This window comes from Streptopelia decaocto (assembly GCF_964273445.1).
Source record: "Streptopelia decaocto genome assembly, chromosome: 6".
Taxonomy (NCBI): domain Eukaryota; kingdom Metazoa; phylum Chordata; class Aves; order Columbiformes; family Columbidae; genus Streptopelia; species Streptopelia decaocto.
In genome coordinates this window covers 42,266,360-42,278,991 of record NC_138660.1, presented here as the reverse complement: position 1 = coordinate 42,278,991, position 12,632 = coordinate 42,266,360, and positions in this window count along the sequence as shown.

The following is a 12,632-nucleotide window of genomic DNA, read 5'->3' as shown; positions in this document are numbered from 1 at the left end:
TCTTCTTTCCTGAAAGGGAATTGTGGACTGGCTCTTTCAGTTGTAAACTTCTGTCTTGAAGAAAGTTAATTTCATTAGAACAGTTCTGATGCATCTTTTGGCTAAGTGATGATACCACTTTGAATCTTAGGGGAGAAATCCTTAATATCAGCCAAAAACTATTAATACCAGATTGTTTCTAAATATCTTACAAATTGTGTGTGTTTGCTGCAGGGTCTTTTGCAATTAGTCTTCTGAAGAATCTTTCAAAAATAATCTTTCTAAACTTTTATTGCCATTACTACTTGTTTGTTTAATTGTAATAACATCTATGTTTGTGAATGAGTAGTGCATATTCACTTTGATAGTTGGTGCAATCACATAATAAAAGGACAGCTGCTGCCCCCAGAGATTTCTTTCTAGACCTGCTGAATGTGCAGTATGTGCCAAAACTACCCCTCTTCTAGTACAGGAAACTGAACAGGTGTTATTAGTGGTTATCTTTTCTATTAAATTTCTGTTTCGTACTTGAATGTTTGTTTTTAATAATAACAAATATGTTTCAGTCCCTGATCCTAAGAAATATTAGATGTAGTGATCTCAGGATCAACAGTAATAGCAATTAGCAAAATCCACATATGAGTTGGAAACTGTATTTCAAAGCTTCCAACTTTATCCGTAGGATTGTTTTTTTCATTATTTGCAAAAATAAAGAGAGAAGCTGGGTATGACTCTGTGGAGTTTCTAGTCATAGGCGAGCTGCACTAATTACGTGTACCATGGTGGAATGCCTGAAAAATGACAAACAAAAAGAAAATTATAATGTAGGAGATTAATTCCTGATAGAAACTGATGGCATTTAAGAGTCATATAGTTTCCAATAGAAATGTTAGCTACTCTTGTAATTTTGCATATTTTAAATATTTAATGAAGCTGTATAAAAGTTTGATTAAATCATCTCTTTGTTCTGTTTTCACTGAGCCAGAATGTGCTCTGTTTATCAAATGCTCACCCATTGAGTGCATTGTATAAAAGAGGCTTTCTTGTGCTATACTTGCAAAAATTCTGGGAGTGGCCCCAGCTCTGAATGCACTTCCTACCATTGTCATAAATCACTAGCTAGTTTTGCCTTACTTGGGAAATTCTTCTGTAGATGAATGGCTGCACTAAAATCTGTTGTTTATCAAAGTATGATGAGAGCTGTGCTCTGAGGTTTTTAGTTTTGCTGGGAGTCAATATGTTTTTTCTTGCTCTCCACCTAGTTTATGTGATATTTGATTTTCAAAGATGCTCTAAACTGCATAATTATTGATGTTTCAATAATGAGCTTGGAGCAACTTAATGTTGTGTTCATTTTGTGATAAAAGATTCTTAATTGATTTTTTAAACTTTTGTCACTGCTTCTGTTTATTTTGAAATGCAGACTGTTCTGCTGTGAAATAGCTCTTAATTACAAAGTCATAGAAAGATCGTATTTTGAGTTCAAATCTCCCATTTCTTTGTTGTGTGTTTTTTTTTTTTTTAAATTCATCCACTGTGTCTAAATCCTGGGTAGTAAGCATTTTTGGCAGATATTATCATTGTAGAAATGAATTTGTTATTTGTTCATATTATATTTAGCTTTACTGAAATGGGGGTTGTAGAAATTGCATATACTAGAAACATGTAATTACAGTTGGTCATATTTTCTGGACAAAAGTTCCTCTAAGTCCAGCTATTTGTCTCACTGTATTTCTTGTGAAATAATCTTTAAACATAATGGAGTCTTCATTGCTACTTTAGTGAAATATGAATAGTAACAATATTATTGACATTATTTAAATGAAAGTAAGACTATTATTTTAAAGGAAGGTTTTTGAAAATTATTAATAGAGTGATTGACATTGGAAATCTTCACTGGTACATTTTTAAATGTAACTAATTCTGCTTTCAGTTGTATATTTGCATTTCCCAGCACGTATTTAACAAATACAAAAAATGTGGTGTTGCAGAGCTAGCTATGGTACACACTGCTATAGGGTTTTTTTAGACAAACTCAGTTTAAAAGATAATCTTATTCTCAACACTTGTTCCTGATCATTTTTTTCCCCCATTCTGAGACAGAATTCATTGTCCTCTCCATTCTGCAACCAAGTGTTTAGCAAAACAGTGCCCTGAAGCCAAACAGTGAAGCAAGCCTCCAACTAGCTTAAAAATACGTCTTTCTAAAAAAAAATAAGTATTTTGGCGGTTTTTATTTATTTGTTTTTTAAAGCAGACCATTTGCTTATTCAGTTTATGGTGCAGCTGCATAAACTATTGAATCAATGCAGGTGGTTGAGGAGGTGGTTGCATCTGGAAAGGCTGAATCAGCAAGACAGAAGTTCTTGTAACATGCTTGGTTCAGAAGAAAGTTTTATGGGCATAAAAAAAAAAAAAAAAGTCATAATTACTCCTTGGATTTATACTGATCAGTAGAATCAAATTATCACAGAATGTTAGGGGATTGGAAGGGACCTCGAAAGATCATCTAGTCCAATCCCCCTGCCGGAGCAGGAACACCCAGATGAGGTTATGCAGGAAGGTGTCCAGGTGGGTTTTGAATGTCTCCAGAGTAGGAGACTCCACAACCCCCTGGGCAGCCTGTTCCAGTGTCTGTTACCCTCACTGAGAAGTTTCTTCTCAAATGTAAGTGGAACCTCTTGTGTTCCAGTTTGAACCAATTACTCCTTTTCCTTAGGGCTTTATCTTGTTTTCATTAACAGCAATTCCCATTGATCTCAAGCTTTTCCCAGTCTGTTTCCATAGCACATTCATGGATATTATTGTAGCATAATGAAGCAAATTGTTTTCCATAGAGAGTAATGTGGTTGAAACTGTGACTTCACAAATTGAAGTGTTTTCGTGATGGATTTGTAGGTTCATTGAGAGTGAGAATTGACCCAAAAGAGGCAAATAGATTCAGGCCATGAGAATGTAATTCACAGGCTTCAAATAGTTGAACTCTGTTCCTGATGATAATTTCAGAAGCTGTCAAGCTGACTGTTCTCTGTGGTTATGTGTGCTAAGCAGTTTAAATAATTACACAGCATTTCTCAAGAAGGCCCTCTTCAAAGGGCAAAATAACACTTTCTGAAAACACTGTAAATCTTACAGTGTTTTGACTGTCACTGTTTTCAAAATGCATCTTTCAAATAAATCTAAGAAATATAAAATGGTAACCTATAGAACCTCCTTAACCTGAATATGTTATGTATAAGTTTTACATGTTGTATGTGATAACATTTGCTCCAAATTGATATAGATTGTACGATATTCTCAGTATGAAAATAGGAAGTGCTATAATTGTGAGACCAAGGGTCTGTCTAATGCAGCACTGTTCTCTGAAGGTAGTTCATAGCAGGTGATTGGGAGAGTGGCAGAAAAACATGACAGTCAGTGGAGTGAATCTACCCAGTGGACCTGAGAGTGTAATACTTTTCAAAGATTGCTCGTGAAACCAAAATAACATTTCATGTGTATGATATCTTGGTATACGTACAATATTCTTACAATCAGAACACAAGAGATACAAGTCTATTACGATGGACCCAAACACTTTTGTGTTAGACACTGTACAAGCACATAACAAGGAAACATTTACTTCTCTTCCCCCTTTTGCTGAGCATGAAAGCTTTGACATTAACAGCATAACTCCACTGCCAAGGTAACTTATTTTGTCAGCAACAATTTTGGAAAAGAAATGTAGATAGTAAAACATCTTTTAAAACTCTACCTGTTTCTGCAGCTTCTGGGAATTTCCTTCAATTCCTCATTGTTCTCCTAGGCAGAAATGGAATGTGTAATGAAAGAATACAGACGACTTTTCCAGAAGAGAGGTTAATGTGATCACCTTAAAATTCATTATTTTCTTAATTACTACTTCTTCGTGTTACTTCGAAAATCAGTGGCTTAAAAATATTTTCCTGTCGCTGCTGTGAACTCTAAGGTCTCACACAGTAATAGAAATATGAAATAGTGCATCTAGGAAGAAACATCTGATCCAAAACCTCCACTGAATTGAAATAATCAGGTTGCGCTATGCCATATTATTGTGTCAAAGCACAGCTTTACTGGCAAAATAAGCCTGAGGCTTATTGATGAAACCTCTGCCTTTTCATTCAGGCTCCATGAGGCTGACTACAGGATAAGGAAAGGCAGAAACTTTCTGTTCCTAAGATAATACATTTATTTGTAAAATACTTCTGAAATATTTATTATGAAATTGGAAGCATTTTCTTCCCAAGTTTGCATTGTTTCCTCTAATACAAAAATCCATCAGTAGGGAAAGCATTTTTTTTCTTACAGCCAGCCTTAAGATTAATCAAAGGGGAAGCTGACTTCTGTAACCTCAGCTGAGTCGTATTTGTGCATTGCATGCCAGACCTGCAGCACTGCTTTCCCTTATGCTTCATTTTATCAGAAAGCTCTGTCAAGAAATATTCACTTACAGTCTTTCTTTGCTGCATCGAATGAAAACAGAAGAGGAAATGGAAATGTTTCTTAAACTGCTTCTGATTAGTTATTTTAATGGAAATCTGTGCAGTAGACGGTAGGGGGAAGCTGGATCCTTTTGTCTGCCTTTTTCCTAGAGTGTTCCCCTATATATGTGCAAGTTGTTAATACTGAAGTACTTCATTTCTCCATCCTGTAGACTGAACATGAACAATGATGCTAAGAGTCCAGTAATACTACTGTTTTTTAGCAGAGTGTTTTTAGCTTTAAATTTGGGAAGAGGAACAACAAATTTCACTGGGAGGACAGGGCAGGTTTGATGAAACTGATGTATTACATGAACTGTGGTTAAGACATTTTGTTTTCTACCCATTCTGACTGTGGGTTTGGAAATGCATCTCTTACCTGTTACACTGAAGTCACTGGCTCATTTTTTTGTTGTCTGATAGCTGTCGATGTTCTGACTTAAAGCTTTGTTCAAGGCTGTAGTGAGAGACTAAATGTTGCATGTTTGTCTGTTATCTGTCTTAATGTATGTTTCTCTAGGGATGGAAACTGTTCCATTGTGATGAGGCTTCTAGATACCTTGGTAGGCAGCTGGGTCGCCTGTGGTAGCACCGTTGTTGACAACACAATGTCTGCATTTGAGTGGACTCTGGAGTTGTTGAATAAATGTCAAAGTCATATTTAATCTCAGGTTAACATCCAAGAGTACAACTACCTATTGAGAACCTGTGGTTTTCTAGGTCCGATTGGGAATTAAGGAGGATTTCTAGAGTTTCTTTTTTCTGGCCAAATCAAACATACACCAAAGAACACCTTTCTCAATACATTGCAGTGCTAATACTGTTTGGATCGAGAAAGTGGAAAAAATACAGTAAAGTAGTGCTCAGTGGCGCTTCCCCACCTTTCTGACTGCTGTGAAATCCTCTGTATCACTCAGACAGAACTGATTTCTATAGATAGAGAAAATTATTAGGAGCAGAAAAGGATGAGATACAGATGTAATTTTCTGTGCCCTAAAACTTAGTCTTATGGGAATTTGCCTTGAATATTTATTCTTAGTCCTTTTGGCTTGGTTCTTTTCTCTGTGAAGTTGAACTTGCAGTTGATAAATCCTTCAGAGATCTAAACAGACAATCTAAACTTTCAACCAATTTAGTGTCTAATTTAGCAGTTACAATCTTGAAAAACAAAGTATTAAGGATTTCCCTTTCCCCTAGAATACCCTGACTATAGGTTTCAACAGCTAATTAAAAAAGATTGCCTTAGGCATTTTCTTTCTGAAGCTGATTTCTAACTAGAAGTTTTGTTATTAATGTTCTGTTTAGAGAATTTTCTGTTACATCAGTTGACTTGTGTTTGAACTGAGTTCCAGAGGTGAATATTCAGTGCTGCAAAGTGAGTTCTCCACCCAATGCACTGATTATTCAGGTTTCCAAATTTTCCACCCAATGTGTAGGGATAGAAGACTTGGGATGACACAACTGCTTTCTGTATTTGTGGGAACTGTTGCTATGAGCAGATCCCAATCCCATATGTAATGTTTCATTTGCAGAAAACAAAAAAACCTAACAGCTTTCCCACACACTACCCAAATAACAAAGAATTATTTATGACTGTTCTGAAATAATTTGAGTTTGTCCAGAGCACTTGATTGCTTGATAACCTCAAAGCAACTTGAATATGTTAATATATTATTTGATAAGCTATGCAAATGGTCTTGTCTCAGATAGAGTCCTCATGGCAAAGAAATCTGGACCTGCTTTAACTGAAGGATTGAGTAGCCATAGTCATAAAAAGTTCCTTTTCCTGTTCGGTACTTTCTCCTTAGACTGTGGTTGTGAAGCTCTGCCATTGTTACAACTTCGAACTTCTCTGAGCAAAATGCTGACTGTAGAGAAGATTAAATAACGATTTATGGCAAGTGCAGGTCAGTTTAGCTGAGTAAGGTAAAAGCTTGATGCTGTAGAGAATGCATCCTTGGTGACAGTCAAAACCCAACTGCTGGACAAGGCCTGGGACAACCTGCTCTAGTTGATGCTTCTTTTACAGGAGGATCAGACTAACCAATCTCCAGAGCCCACAATATCTGTTTGACTTACAGCCTAGTTTACCATACTCAGCTTTGAATCTAAAATACTGCCCTAAACTTACGGCATAATCAGTGAGTTACCATTGTACATAAAAGGCACAGTTACTAGGAGAACCTGCAGAAATTACTTGGAATCTGCAATAATGGATATGTCTTTCAGTAATATTTTGAAAAGCAAAAGTATACTATTAGCGGGAATTATTTATTAATTTTCATAATTGGTGTCATTTTGTTCAGTAGCTAATGCTAAAAAGAGGAGGAATGCAGCTATGCATGTAATTTTTGAAACAGAACCCAAGCATTCAAGTTGTCTGAATACAATGTGTTATTGTGACGTCTTGATATTAGTCCATTAAGTTTTTTTCTTGAGGAGTTCTGTAACTGCAAATTTGACTGTTACCTTGAGTTGGATTAATGCCTCAGTGGAAATGAGAGACGCTGGCCAGTCACTAATCACAATTGTTCTAACATTCCTTCACGGTGTAAATTAGTCTGTCAGGCCACCAGTATAATTTTTACTCTTGGGCAATTCTTCTTTCTTCAGGCTTCTCAGGGGTATTTCAAGGGATCTCTTTAGGTAATGTTCACTTTAACAGTGTGTGTCAATTAAGTGGGCATTAAAAAGAGGCCTTATACTGTGTCAGGTAAATCCAGGCAAAAAGGAAAATGGTTCTGTCAGCGTGTTGTTGTTTCAGAGTATTTTATGATTTGAAAAAGTTGCCTTCTTAGGCAATTTCTCATATGGATTTCCAGTTCTTAGGGACATACTTTATTGCTAGAGTTACGTTATGTTGTGGTTGGACTCGATGATTCTATGATTCCATTTTAAAGCACATTATACTTTGAAAAAATAGGAATAGTTATGATTTTTTAGAACAATACTTGCCTGACTTGAGTTTCAGCCAAATTTTACTTACTGTTCCTGATCCCGCTTCTGGAGTTGTCATTGAAATAAGAAATATGCATTTAATTGTATTTGTTTTTTTGGGTTTTAGGGGTTTTGTTTGTTTGGGGTTTTTGTTTATTTTATGGTGGTTTGTTTGTTTGTATTTTTTTTCCTTTTTTCATGATGTTAAAAGTCACCTATTCTTCAATGTGAGTATGAGAGGGAAAAATGGGAGGTTATAACAGCCCTTATGAGGAAAGAAAAATAGAATTTTCAGATGTGTTTTGAATTTATTTTTGATGCCTGGCATTACAGGATTGGTGCTTATTGTAACCATCTTGCTTCTGGATCTTGCGTGGGTTTCTGAGTTGGGCTTTGTGTGAGAGGTTTGCACCACTGAAGGGTGAGGATTCGCACCGATTCTTAGACAGCGTTTCTCGGCTAAGCTTAAGTTGCCACAATCATGGACCAGCTGGTGTAGTATAGAACTAGTGTGGGATTTGAAATTATTAGAAGTGTCTGTTCTAATTAGAGTGAGGTCTAGGGAGTTGAAATACGGAGGCTACGAAGAGGTGCCTCTTGTTCTCCCCTCTTTCAAAGGTTTCTGAATTTTCTGTTTTATTTCTATAAGAATGACTCATTAATTATGAAACCTGGAGATATATTTAAATAAAGTTACTACAGAATTTTGAGCCTGTTACAACAGTTTAAGCTCAGACCTTTGCCCGAGAAGGTCAGCCAGGGAGTGCCCAAGGCTTCTCTCAGAGAAGTGTCAGCTATTGCCAGCAATAGGAGAGTGGTAAGAGGCTCAGAAGTTCAGCAAAGTGGGGAAAAGGCAAGTCGTTCCTGCAGTGCCTCTAACAATAACATCTTTTTACAGATCAGCCTTCCCCAGTGGAGCCCAGAGTTCTGAGTGCATCCTCTTGCTATCCTTATACAAAATTAGGATAATGAGGCAAATCAGGATACTTGGAGAGAACGGATTATAGGGATATATATAACCAGATGGGGTGTGTTCCTGTGTTTGATACCAATTGTTGAAACCTGACAAGAATTGTGAAAAAAAAATTAGCAGAGAGTTTGTTTTTTTTCATCCATTAACTGCAAAGAAAATGGAGCCCTGGCAGCCTAAGGTTTCACTTTGTTACCCTTCTCTGTTGCTTGAAGTAGAAACACTTTTTGCTGATTTCTCGATAATTCAGTTTTCAAATGCACTTGTCCTATCTCTTTCCCTTTTTCTTCTAGTATATTAGAGAGAGCGGTCAATCAGTGAAGGAATGAGTTGTACGATGTATCCAATGCCTGTAGAAAAGAAACTCAAAGTAGAAATACGTAGACGTTTAGGAATGTGAAATACCTACATTTCAAAATGAAACAATCAATTGAAAATGGTCAGTTGGACCAAGATGGAGCAGAGCAGAGAGAGAAAACATTTCTTTTGGCCAGACTTCTCTGCATCTTTTAATTATGCAGACCTAGCATAATCTAATGTTTCTATGCTTTGTTGGTAATGTTTTATTATTTTGTTGTTGTTGCAAGTGAAGTCATTGCCACTTACGCTAGTGCTTAAATCTTACACTGTTCCCTCCAGAATTGGTCTTTGAATAACTTCCGATCCTGAACTGCAGTAAAATCTTCAGATTCAGGTGCTCCTGTGGTCAAGGTATTCATTTATGTGGCTCACGGAGCTGGATTCTCACATTGATGTCAAAATTCATGATGGTGATTCATCATAGTAGGATGAATTACTTTCTATCAAGTCCATTGCCTGTTAGGGAGCACATGTAAGTTTTAAGCAGCCTTAATTAGGTGAAGCATGTGTGATTTCTTGGTGTTGTGGTGTGATTCTTCGAACCTGTGTGACAACTTCTGTCTCAGAAACAGGATCAGGCAGTTTTATAAATAATCTCAACCCTTCCACTTTCTACTTTCATATAAGTTGTCCAAATGAAAGTGAATGTCTCTGGAGATATGTCCAAAATATTACATTGTATTTTTCCAGCATCGTATTTTTGATAGAATCAGAAATGTTTTGTTCTTGATGTACACGAATAAGCTTCCTGCAGACAGACAGCCTCCATTAATGGAGTATTTTTATTTCCTGTCTCATTTCCTTTGTAATAGACCATAAGACCAGTAGGTTCTGTACCTCAGGTTGTGCTTATTTGACAAAATGGCTTACTGAGTAATAAGAATATCTGAAGAAGTAACTTCAAAAAGTGCTTCGTAGTGAAAATTTGTGCTTAGTTTTATGTATTAGTTTTCTATTTTAAGTGTTTTAAATAACTTAAACAATTACAGATTTGAATCCCTACAGATACCTGAAGCTGAACACACAAAAACAGAGAGAGAAAGCCATAGGATGTTTTCTGTAAGGTTATAAGGTTAGCATCACGTTGAGGAAATAGACTATCAGCTACTAAACCGAGTTTTGAATCACTGATGCATGAGCTGCTTGTGGTCCAAACACTTGAGTTTAAAAATATTTTGAGAGAATCCCTAAATTATTCTTGCTGCTCTAAGTACTTGGAATTGCTTTTGACTTTTGGATGATTAGCGGTTCTTTGCTACAGTGACCTTTGCCTAGTGGTGAACAGGGCTGGGCAATAGAACTTTCCTTTAACTTTTAAAAAATCTTTATGGATTGGATCAGAAGTCAATGACTCTTAAAGCTAAGTCATGTGTGGGTGACTTTGCAATGGAGAAGAATCAGCAGTTTGTTTACATTTTTGAACCTTTAAGTCCTTACCTTCTATATGTTATTTACATAAAAAGCTGGGAAATGCCTATAGGTAGGCTAAAGAAGAAGGTTTCAGTTCAGCTATAGGCTGAAGTGGTGAAATGAAAAATATTCTTTGAACAGCCCCAGAATTTTGCCAGTAAAAACTGTATAGGCAATCATTTTGCTCTACATACCGTATCATGTGGAAATGTTTGTTTTGTTCTTACTTTGTTTAATAATAATCTTAATTTGTAATTGTATGTTTGCTCATTCAGCATGGGAGAACCTCATTGTCTGCTTGACATCTATCAAAGGAAAAAAAAAAAACAGAGGTTACACATGCAGTGAAATATTTCTGTCATAAGGACAATCATTCTATCCATTTATTGCACTGTCATGTAGTGTCTTATGTAGGTTAATACTTCTTTTGTAATGCATTTTTTACAAAAATGAATCTTAACATCCTCGGTATAATCTAGATTGAATATATAAAAATGAGGAGTATTGTTAAGTATGGAGTATTTTTAAGTGAGGAATGTATCAGTTTTGAGGATTTAAAAAAACCGCATGTCAACAACCTTAAGAGTATAACCAGAGTACAAAGGTACAGGATCACTCCTCCCCAGTAATCAGTAAAATCTCATCAGTAAATGTGCATATATTTGCCTGATTATATCATGGGAAATTCAAGGTCATGTCAAGCTTAGTGCTAAAAATGGAAATGCAAGAGGAAGCACTTCCCCAACATCCAGCTTTTTTTTTTTTTTTTTTTTTCCATTTACAAACATACTGTAGTTCAACTCAGGCTCATTTTAAGGTCATAAGTGAATATTAAAACATTATCACAGTATGCATCTCAGATATAAACATGGTCTCATAAGGGTAGGTTTAGTTGTCCCTACAAGTTCCAGTTCTAGAAGAACCAAAGTGAAATGGGGAAAAAAAAAAGAAAAAAGAAAAAGGTTATTTCTTTGACATCAACTTTAGAATTCATCAAAACATACAAGTTTCCATTGTCCCCAGGCTGGGTTTCAAAGAGCTCTTATTTTAGAATTACAGAGTGGTTGAGGTTGCAATGGACCTGTAGAGATTGTCTAGTTAAATGCCCCTACTCAAAGCAGCAGCAACTAGAACAGATTGTCCAGGGCCATCTGCCCAAAGACAGAGACCCCACAGCCTCTCTGGGCAGCCTGTTCCGGTGTTTGACCACCCTCACATTGGTTGAGTAGGAGGAACTAAACCTAAACAAAAGATTGGAAGTTGGTCTACTATCTGTCTTTTGACAAAAAATGTAAATTCCTTACCTGTCAGCAAATATTTCTAGCAAAGTCATGTTAGTTTTGCAGTTGTACACTATTGTCCAGATCAAATTGTGTGTATGTCATCTGTATGCGGCTAGCAGTTAATGGTCTTGCAAGCATCCATTTGCCCCATTTACATAAATGATTAAAAAGTTCAGTATTTAGGTATTGTTTGAAGAATGTTTCTAGCATTTTAAATTTTTTTCTTCTCTCTCCTCCGTGGCCTTGGTTTATTAGTTAAAGGAAGCTGAATTTCATTTCCAAAAAGCACCTAACTTTGCTGTTTATTTGAACTTTGTCTTTATCTGACCTTTCCAAGTAACTTGAGATTGCATAGATGTACTGTAAACATCATGAGAATAGGCTTGTGCTGGCTTTCTTAGTATCTTATGGCAGCACGTGGATTTTGAGCACTGGATTATTCATTTGAAATTGCAGTGATTAATTTTATAAATTGCATGTACTAGCTGAATTTTCAGGGTCTGAAATAGAAATAAATTCCAAAGGCTTTCGATAAGCCAGTGTTCTATAATTGGGAAAGAATCACCTATTTATTACTACCTTACAAGAAGATAAATAATGCTCATCATTTTTAGAAAGCCTCTGAAATGCCTGCTCTGTGCTCCTTCCATGAATCAGTTCTTTTGTAAAGCATCAGGATCTGGGTGATGTGTGAATGCTGTGGAGTGGCTGGTGTGGCCTCCACTGAAGGAGGGCTCTTAGTTGCCCCAAGGGAGGGACTTGGCCTGAAACTTCTTTGTGTCGTGTTATTCAAGAAAAGATTGAGCAATCTCAGTGTTGTTGCAGGGAGCGATGCTGGGCAGAGTACTGAGTTGCTAATGTACAGTTGTTGTTGGTACAACCTTGTGGAAAAAATGGTAGCAGTGAAGAAAACCAGTGTCACCTCCTTGTGGGGACTGGGCATGTGGTAGACAGCAATCTGGCACTGCAAGGGTGGTGAGATTGGATAAAGGCCGTGGCAATCTCTGTCTCTTTCTCCTCTCAATGCTCCCTTCTCCTTCAGTAGTACAAGTGCAAGTTTGTAGTTTTATATCAGTTCTAGGGAGCAACTCACGCTTTGTGGTCAGTTTTGTGATAACAAACTGCAGGGGTGGGCTTAGGAACATATTCTTGCTCTAAAGTCAATGCAAATCTGAAGACACTAGAAGTCTTTTT